Genomic DNA, 8,604 nt, shown 5'->3' with positions numbered 1-8,604 from the left:
AGATCCAGTCATTTCTCCAGGCTCAAGTCCTGAGGGAACGTTGTATCTCTCACCGGTTCCCTTATTCTAAGGTCCCGGGATGTCTAAATCCTGGAAGCACAATACAGGGTCCCATAGCGTTTCAAAGTTAAGGTGGTGCAAAGAAGCTAGCTTTCCCGCCGCCTCCTAGCTGTACCCCAAGATTCTTTCGAATTCGTTACCCGCCGCCTGTGCGCGCGCAGAAGGCCAGGCGAGCTGCAACCACGGGGCCGAGCGCCCCCTCCCTGCTCTGTTCCCCCCTCCTCCTCCCGATACAATGACTGGGCCGGAACAGCGCATCCGCCGAGCCTCATTGGCAGGGCCGCCCTGGCCCCTGGAGAGGCGACGGGCGGGGGCAGTGCCGAGAGAGCGGTGGAGAGCCGGTGCTGACAGCGGCCAGAGGCTGGACTGAGGGAGGTGGAGACACTCGGAAGGCGGCTCCGGGCTCCTCCGCGGAGCGTGGTTATTCTGGTGAGGATACCGGGCCAGGGGATGCTGCGGGCTTTGGCTGCGGGGCTAGCCGCCGCGGAGTTCGACTGCGCGGCTCCGACGCTCAGCCCAACCCTGGGAGGAGAGGAAGAGCACCGAGAGGAAGACAGCTGCTGCGGGGGAAAGCATCGCGCGCCGTGGAGTTGCGGGACTGGCGCGGAGCGGGTTCTCCGGGTCCCGCGCGCTGCACAGCGCAGACAATAAAGTAGCAAGGCGACAGCCCCGCTCGCTCGAGGAAGGAGGAGGCTGAGCAGGTAGGTAGGCGACTGTCCCAAGGTTATCAGAGAGCTCAGTCGCTGGAGGAAGAAGGCCGAGGTTCCACCTTAGGTGCGCTGAGTGCGCCCCCGCTGAGGCGCGCAGGCTGGGGACCCGCAGAACAGGTCCCCAATCTCCTGCCACCGGGAAGCCCCGCCCCAAGGCTCTCTGGCTGGTGCAGCCTGGACTAGAGTTCTTAGGCACTTGGCGCCGCTCTTTGGTGGCTCTGGCAGTGTGGTGACAGGAAGTTTGGCGGGTCTGAGGCTTTGAAGCCGGTGGGTTTTGAGAACGCGCCTGCATTGGACCACGCGCTTTTTGCTTTAGTAGGAGGTAGGGAGAAGAACCGTTGAATCCCAGACCCTGTTGCCGGGAGAAGCCCTCCGAAGGCGGTGGAAGGAGCAGAGGGCTCTCTGGCGGTAGCTGAGAGCGTCCAGGGCTTGGCTTGGCTACCCTTTGTAAATAGGCGTGTCACATCCTAAGCGCGCTGGTATTGGAGAGGCTGTGTGCGTGTGAACCGCTCCCTGTCAATTTTCTGGAGTATTTCACTTTTCATTTTCACCGGAGAAGGCACATTTAACCCTAATTTGAGAAATGCTGTTTTGTTTGGACTAGAAGCCTACGTCTTCCTTTGCAAAGAGCATCCTGCACTCTTAAAGATGCTCCCGATTAGAGCTAGGTCCCTTTACAAAAAGGGAAGAGCTGGGCTCCAGTCTTCCCTTAGTCTGAGAATTCAGTGGCAGAAGGAGGTCTCTCTCACTCTCCTTTGTGTGGCGCTTCCTTCCTTCCAGATGTGAGAGGGTTGGGTTGGGCGCCTCTGGGTGCGGTAATAATTATCCTGAACATTCCTCAGATCTGCTAGGACTTGTAAACATACCAGAGCCAACTCCTGTGAACTTTGCGGGTTGACTTGATGTATTTGCTGGTACCCAGAGGGCTGCGTCTGCAAGGTTGCCTCTGGGGAAGGAAGACGCCACCGCGGTGCTGACAGGGAAGTCAGTCTCTGGGGAAGATGCATGATTCTTCAGGGTTAGCCTGAGCTTGCCCCAGAAACATGCCAACCAACTGAAGAGGATGTGTTCAAGATTACAGGGCAAACCCTGACATGCTGACTCATGTCCCAAAGGGAGTGGATCTGTAGAGTTTCCAAATCTAGTGTCTGGAGGGGAAAGAAAAGCTTCTTCACCTTACTTAACCCTCCCAAACTGCTCTTTGATCTGTCATACGGCGGGCTGAAAAGACCTAAGGAGGATCTGTGTCAGGCAGCCAGATAGGCAGTTTGCGGGCATCATGAATAGTGCAGGAGATAGTAAGGCAAACCTAGAGGGAGAGTAAGGACTGTGCAATTAGAGTTCACTAACAACAAGTCTCATGTTAGACTCCTGGCAGAGCAGGGTCGTTAGAATTCACTCCGGTCATGTGCTGTTAATGATTATGAAGAAAAAGAAATAAACAAATCAACAACAGAAGCCACCTTGCCTTTTTTTCCTCATAAATTTAAGTTGGTATGTAAGAGTTGATGGAGAATCAAGAGTTCACAAATTCAGTGTCACAAAATAGCCAGCAGATTTTCTGTAAACAAAGGCACACATATATACTCATATTGGAGTGCTACATTTATTTCCTAGAAGAAGGCAAGAAAAACTCAGGATTTCTTGGGACAGAGAGTATCTGTCATTTCTTCAGGACGTTGCACACATATTAACCAAACACTTTATTTGCATACATTTGGAAACGCAGGTAGAAAGTATTTTAATAAGACAGTGGCAGAAAAATGAGGAAATCTACCTAAAGCACGTCGACAGTGAGGTTTGATTTTCGTCGTTGTCCACAAAGTTTGCAGAAGATCATTCTTTAGGGCATTCAAGCGCTTGTCCTAAATGTCACTCTGTTTGCAAATTCACAGGTTAGCTGCAGAAAAGTTAAGGGACCTTTGAGGCTAAAGCGTCTATGGAAGGGAGGAGCTAACTTCACAGCCAGTCCAGAGTGTGGGAAGAGCTTCCCAGGTCTCTGAAGTGTTTACCATTTCTAGCCTCTATTTCTAGCAAAACTCAGGTCTCCCACTTGTCCATTTTATGGCACAGATTTAATTATGGCTTTGCAGTGCCTTTGAGGGAAGAGAAAGGAAGTTTTGGCTAACTGACAACACAAACAGAGTGCATGAAAGGCAGTTAAAATACATGGCTGTCATATCTAGTCTGCAATAACTTTCAAGAATTGCACAGTTGTCTTTGCACTCTAAGTGAGGGCTTGGAGCTTAATCTACAAATGACCTCTTTCTCCATCTGCCCATCCCCCTTTCTCTTACTCTCCCTTTTTTCTCTTATCATTTTTATTTTGTTTTAGATTATCTTTGGGGGGGATAATGAATTCATTTCTAAAACCGTAGGACTTTCTCCTACCCCACTACTCCCGTCTAGCTAATGTGGTCCCTGAGCTATGAGAAAGATACCCTGGGATGGCATTTTTCTGTTGCTAGATGCTTGATAAAAGCCATCTTGGTAATTCAGCGCCCAAACTTACTTTCTTTTGTAAACTGCCTTCCTGTAAGTATAATATCATTAAAATAAACACACACTCTTCGTAATGACATCTATTTCTAAACATTTCTCTCACGGGATAGTGTTTCTCATAGTGAAGGTCATAAACTATTTTATGATGACAACCAATATTAGAAGACAATATCTGACAAGACAAGAGATTGGCACCATGATAAGTTGGTAAGAGTTCCGTGGCTTCTTGGGACTTTGAGCCAGATTTAGGGTGTGGGGGTGATGTATACATTTAGGTTGTGGCATAACATGACACTTCATTGTGAGTTACTGTCAGAAGTCTGAAGCGCACAGAGAATGTGTCTCTATTAGTACTGTCTTGATAAGTGGGCCATGGAGTTTTAAATGGGCTTGGGCTACTTTATAGACATCACAAAAGCACGATGTCTTGTCCTCTGTGTGGGTTTATGCCATTAACAGGTAGGGGGTGTATTTTACTTAGAGATGAGCATCTTCGAGGTCTGGTTGCTTCTTGCTTTTCTAAAAGCCAACTTTTCTGTGCTACATACTGTGCACGGTAAAAAGGACTGTATGGTATGTATAGTATAGCTATTGCTGGCTTAGATGGATATGGCTTGAGTATGTCTTCCAAAGCTCCATGATCTAGAGACCTGGTTCCCAGCGTGGCCATGTGGAGAAGTAAAGAACTTTGGTCACAGGGCACCTGCTTAGAAGGAATTAATGTAATTTTTGTAGGACCTGGGTCAGTTCCAGAGAGAGGTGACCACTGAATATCTCTGTCTTCCTGTCTTACCATGTAATCTTTTTCATAATAACCCCCTAGCCATAGGCTCAAAAGGGGGAGGGGGGATAGTCATGTGATATTGAACTTTTAGCCTGCAAAACTGCACGCTTTCTTTTTAATGTTTCCAGAGAAAGTGTCAGTCTGGTTCACTTCTCTGGAAGGAGCTCCTGCAATAAATGCCTTCTGGAGGAGAGACCTACTCAGACCACATGACCTGTCATAAGAATACAGTTGCTAGGGAAGAGAATGATATGCTTAGGTCAGGAGCGGGTGTTTCAGCAGAGTGCAGAGGCCTAGTGAAGACGACCAATTCCTGTTTTCTTTGAGTCCTGCACAATGTGATTTGGGCTAAGTTGTGCTCCCACAAATAGGTTATCGATATAGTTTCTCATGTGTGTCAGCAGAACCCCAGCTGCTCCTGAACACGGTCAATACTGGGGATTATGGGATGGGAATGTGAAACTGATCAGAGGTGTGCTACTGTCTATGAGACCCGAGAAGGAAATGTGCAGATGTGTGGATGAAATATCCACACCAAGTCCAAAAACCTCTTCTCAGGTATGGCCGTGATCTTTTCTGCATGTATGGGCAAATCTTGGAAGGCATTTATTGTATGCCATTGCCTTGCTCTAACGTGATGTAAGTTGCTTAGGTTGGTCTTGGTGGAGAGAATTTGGAGAGTGCTCCTCTTTAGGGCCCAGTGGCAAAGCAGTCCCCCACTGTGTAGCTCTTTGGCCTCGAGCTATTTATTTGGGTCTGTGTTACTTTGCCCTTGGGGGAATGCACAGCTTTTAATTGTCTCCTGTCACTTCATGTACAATTAAGCAGTGGGAAAAGAGCCCTAATTGTGCCTGGCTGCAAGGATATTGCTTACTCACAGCAGAGGGTCCTTAGAAGTAGGTTGGCCATGCTGACTTGCCTGGGGTCAGTCCTGATTAATATCCGTGTCTCCAGTATGGACGGTAAATTATATGGTCACCCTGCCTAGGATTCCATTCAGGAGGGCCATGATTAGGGTTTGTGTAACAGTTTAAGTTATTTGATAAGGTGTTCACTCTACTAGGGGGAGCTAAATAACTATGCTAAAAGATGTGTGGTCATATAGCAAAGGAGAAAGGACACAGGAAACATCATCAAAATGCTGTTGTAGTTCTGTACCAGGGATGATTCCGCTCCCGGGGAACATTTGTCACTATCCAAGACATTTGTTGGTTGTTGGAACAATGCCAGTCTAGTGGGTATTCGCCAGGTCTCTCAGAAAAGTCTACAGTACCCTGGATACCCTATACCAAAGAACTGCCCAGCCCTGGTGATTACGGTACGTGTAACCCTCTGGTGGATGACATGGAAGGAAAGGGAGAATGTAACATCATTTCCAGTTGTCAACTTGGAAGGATCTGGAATCACCTGGGGAGGAATTCTAGGTAAGGGATTGGGTTGGCCAGCAGCCTTTCGGTGAGGGATTTGCCAAGTTGGGTTAATTCAGGTGAGAAGACCCACCCTGGATGTGGGTGGCCCCACATCATAAAAGGCTCCAGGCTGAGTGAAAGGGGAAAGTGCCATTGTTCCGTATCTCTGTTGTGGGTGTGAGGTAACTGTTCTCCTTCCTTTAAAGAACTGTGTCTGAACCACACGCCAGAAAGCAAACCCTTTCTCTCTTTGGTTGCTTTTTTGCCAGAGTATTTGTTCAAGGAACAGAAAAAAGCAGCTGCAATGGAGGGAAAGTGCTTGAGGCAGAGGAGTGATGATGTGTGGGTAGTCATTTTGAGGTAATTAGTAGGCTAGATATTTATATTCCTTAATCTTTTTATGTGAGAAACAGTTAAAAATAAGTTTTAAGCACCTTTGTTCACCAGAAATGAAGGATCAAACTCTCGATGCCTGATGGTATAACCGTAAAGGCTCAGTGAGTGAGAGAGCTCATCTCGATGGCATCAACTCATGTTCAGCTACACAGAATTACTCAGCTACACGCAGGACATGTTTACGCCTTGTCATGCTTACCCTCATTTTCCTCTCTTTACTGTTACTGTAGCAAAATAGCTGAGGCTGGGTATTGTATGAAGAAAGGTTGGCTCAGCTCAGAGTTCTAGAGGTAAGACTTTTGTGTGGGCTTATGCTTGGGTTTGATGAGGGCATTGGTGCAGACTGGGAATGATTGGGAAGGGAAATAGCTGTTTAAAACGGGGTGATGGGGGATTGCAAGGCCAGACCAGAAGCCATAAAGGTAAAAGTTCATCTTTTTATAGCAACTTGTTTTTATAAGAACTCACTTTCTGAGGCCTTCTAAGCACCTTGACTCCAGGGACCTAATTTCCGTTAACCCCTATGTCTTTCCTTAATGGTTTTTTATCACATCTTAGAACTGCCAGACTTGAGCAAAGTGTCCAACACATGAAGCATTATGAGACACGCTTAAACTATATTCAAACCATAGAATCCCTGCTCTCCACCCCTTATATGACCAAGAAAGCTCATTCTGAGGTTATGACTGGACTCAAGCCACCCAGCGTTTTTGAGTAACTGGAGTCTATGCTGCACAAGTGTTGTCTAAAGAAACAGGGTCATTGTCACAAGTGGTGACAATGTGTCATATGACTGTGTCATATGACGGTCTGGCCTAATACAACCAAGTTCAGTATCTAACTCTGATACTTATTAAATGAGTGTTTTGATCAGGCTTAGCCTCCATACCTCAGTTTCCTCCTCTATAAGAGGGAGGTGATCAGGGTTCCCGCTATATCTGGCTACATTCAAATGATTAAACTCCTGCCTGATCTTGCTGGTGTATGGAACCTTTACCAAGTTAAGGCTAGGGTGTAGCTTGGCATGTTGGAGACCCAGGGTTCAATCCCAGTCTGAGGGGAGGGAGCAGCAATGGTCAGAGAGAGGATGTTAAGCATCATCGGTCTGGAATGCTGACTTAGAGTCCCATTCCTCTCTACAGAGTGAGCCTCCCACCAGGTGAAGTCAGCAGCATCAATGCAAGCTCTACAAGCACCCTGAGCTTGCCCAGTGCTTCCCATATAATGTCCCATGCACCCCCACCAACCCCAAAGTCACCCGCACTTTATAGAGGTGGACAACAGGCCTGAAAAACTTCAGGAATTTTTCATGATCATGTGGCTAGTGAGTGACAGGCTTGGGGGTACAGTAAACACTGCCACTTGGCTCTAGGAGACTCCCCTCTTTTATCACCTCAGCATCCACAGTTCAAGAACCTGGCTGTTTCTCCGGAAGAGGCTGAAACAAACCTACCACCTTGTATATACTCTCTCCTCAGTTATTATCTATAAAAGATTTTTCTGTGTGGTTTGGCATCAGGGTATGTAAATGACCACCAATGCTACTGTTAATACAACATTTGCAAGAAATGAGAAAAAATGAACACTCCTTTCTGTTTTGCTGAATAACCCTTTAGCAGAGTAGAGATTTCAGCCATGCAATCTGACATGGGCAGTAAATATAAACCCTCCCAGAGCATCCCTAAATATTTGGCTGCAATAAGAAGGCCCCTGGCTTTGAAACTCACCAAGCAGCCTAGACAGTTATTGGAAATAATTATGCCCCTGCCGCAGCATGGGGCCCCATCACAACTCTCCAGATTCAAAAGGTCTTTCTGGAAATACCAGCATCAACCTTCCAGCTGGTGCCTCCAACAGCCAACAGTGTCTGTGGGGGACCAAACAATGGGTGGGGGTAGGGGTTGTTTTTCTGCCATTCTTGGTTGCACCTGACTGAGCCCATCCCATCAATTCAGTCCTTGCAAGAGAGCAGAAGGGGCCTATGTGACTAGAATGTCAGGCACACACAGCCACAGAGCTTAAACAGCTTGCACCGATCCTGCTAATTTAACCAAGTTTAATGCCGGGACAGAATCCTCCCAGGAGGAGCTGGCGAGAAAAGAGGTGAGTTGTGGTCTAGAATTGACAGTGGTCAGAGAATCAGAGCAGAGATCTGGAGCTACAGCAGAGCCCTTGCCCAGCACGCTCAGAGCCCTGGGTTCTGGTCTTAGCAACACAAGAAAGTGGGAAAACAGTGCTGGGAACAACAGAGTTCACATCCCACCTCGGCAGTGGAGTGTCCTGAGGTGTCTTAACTAGCTCGTCTGTCAAATGCGTGGTGACGCCTACAGCCTGTAAGACTTTGAGTCCTCAAGCTTTATAGCAATACATTTTTATAATTTTAACATTTTTTTTAAAAGTTCCCAGATTTAAAAGGAAGTTCCTTCGTAGCCTGACGGTTTCAGTAAAGTTACTCGCTGTTCAGTAAAAATGGCATTTGGTGTAACTGGTCATATCAAATAGCCTTTCCGTATTTAGATAAATTCCTAAGCAGGAGAATGTGGCTTCTGAATACAACAGAAGAGATAAGGGCATTTGAGGCCATCGCACATGAGCAAATTGGCCCCATTTAAGTGTGCAAAGTAAAAACCAGGGTCTTGATAAACTAATGGAAGCCATGTGTCCCAGACTGGGACACAGAACCTTGTCCCAGTGAGGCTGTGAGACCGAAAGTGAACACATAGCACAATTATTTGCTCCAACC

The 8,604-nt window shown here is 47.2% G+C and overlaps 1 protein-coding gene across 1 annotated transcript in view; it reads left to right on the top strand.

Moving 5' to 3' along the window:
- The first annotated feature begins 621 nt into the window (after positions 1-621).
- Positions 622-8,604, top strand: part of Frmd4b (FERM domain containing 4B) — a 326,374-nt gene continuing 318,391 nt past the window's right edge. Inside the window, exon 1 of the mRNA XM_063285583.1 lies at positions 622-761. The gene's annotated coding sequence lies outside the window, so the exon portion shown is untranslated. The remainder of the gene's footprint in view (positions 762-8,604) is intronic.

Source organism: Rattus norvegicus, chromosome 4 (genome assembly GCF_036323735.1).
Source record: "Rattus norvegicus strain BN/NHsdMcwi chromosome 4, GRCr8, whole genome shotgun sequence".
Taxonomy (NCBI): domain Eukaryota; kingdom Metazoa; phylum Chordata; class Mammalia; order Rodentia; family Muridae; genus Rattus; species Rattus norvegicus.
The sequence above is the reverse complement of the archived record's forward strand: the minus strand, read 5'-3'. Positions and strand labels throughout refer to the sequence as shown.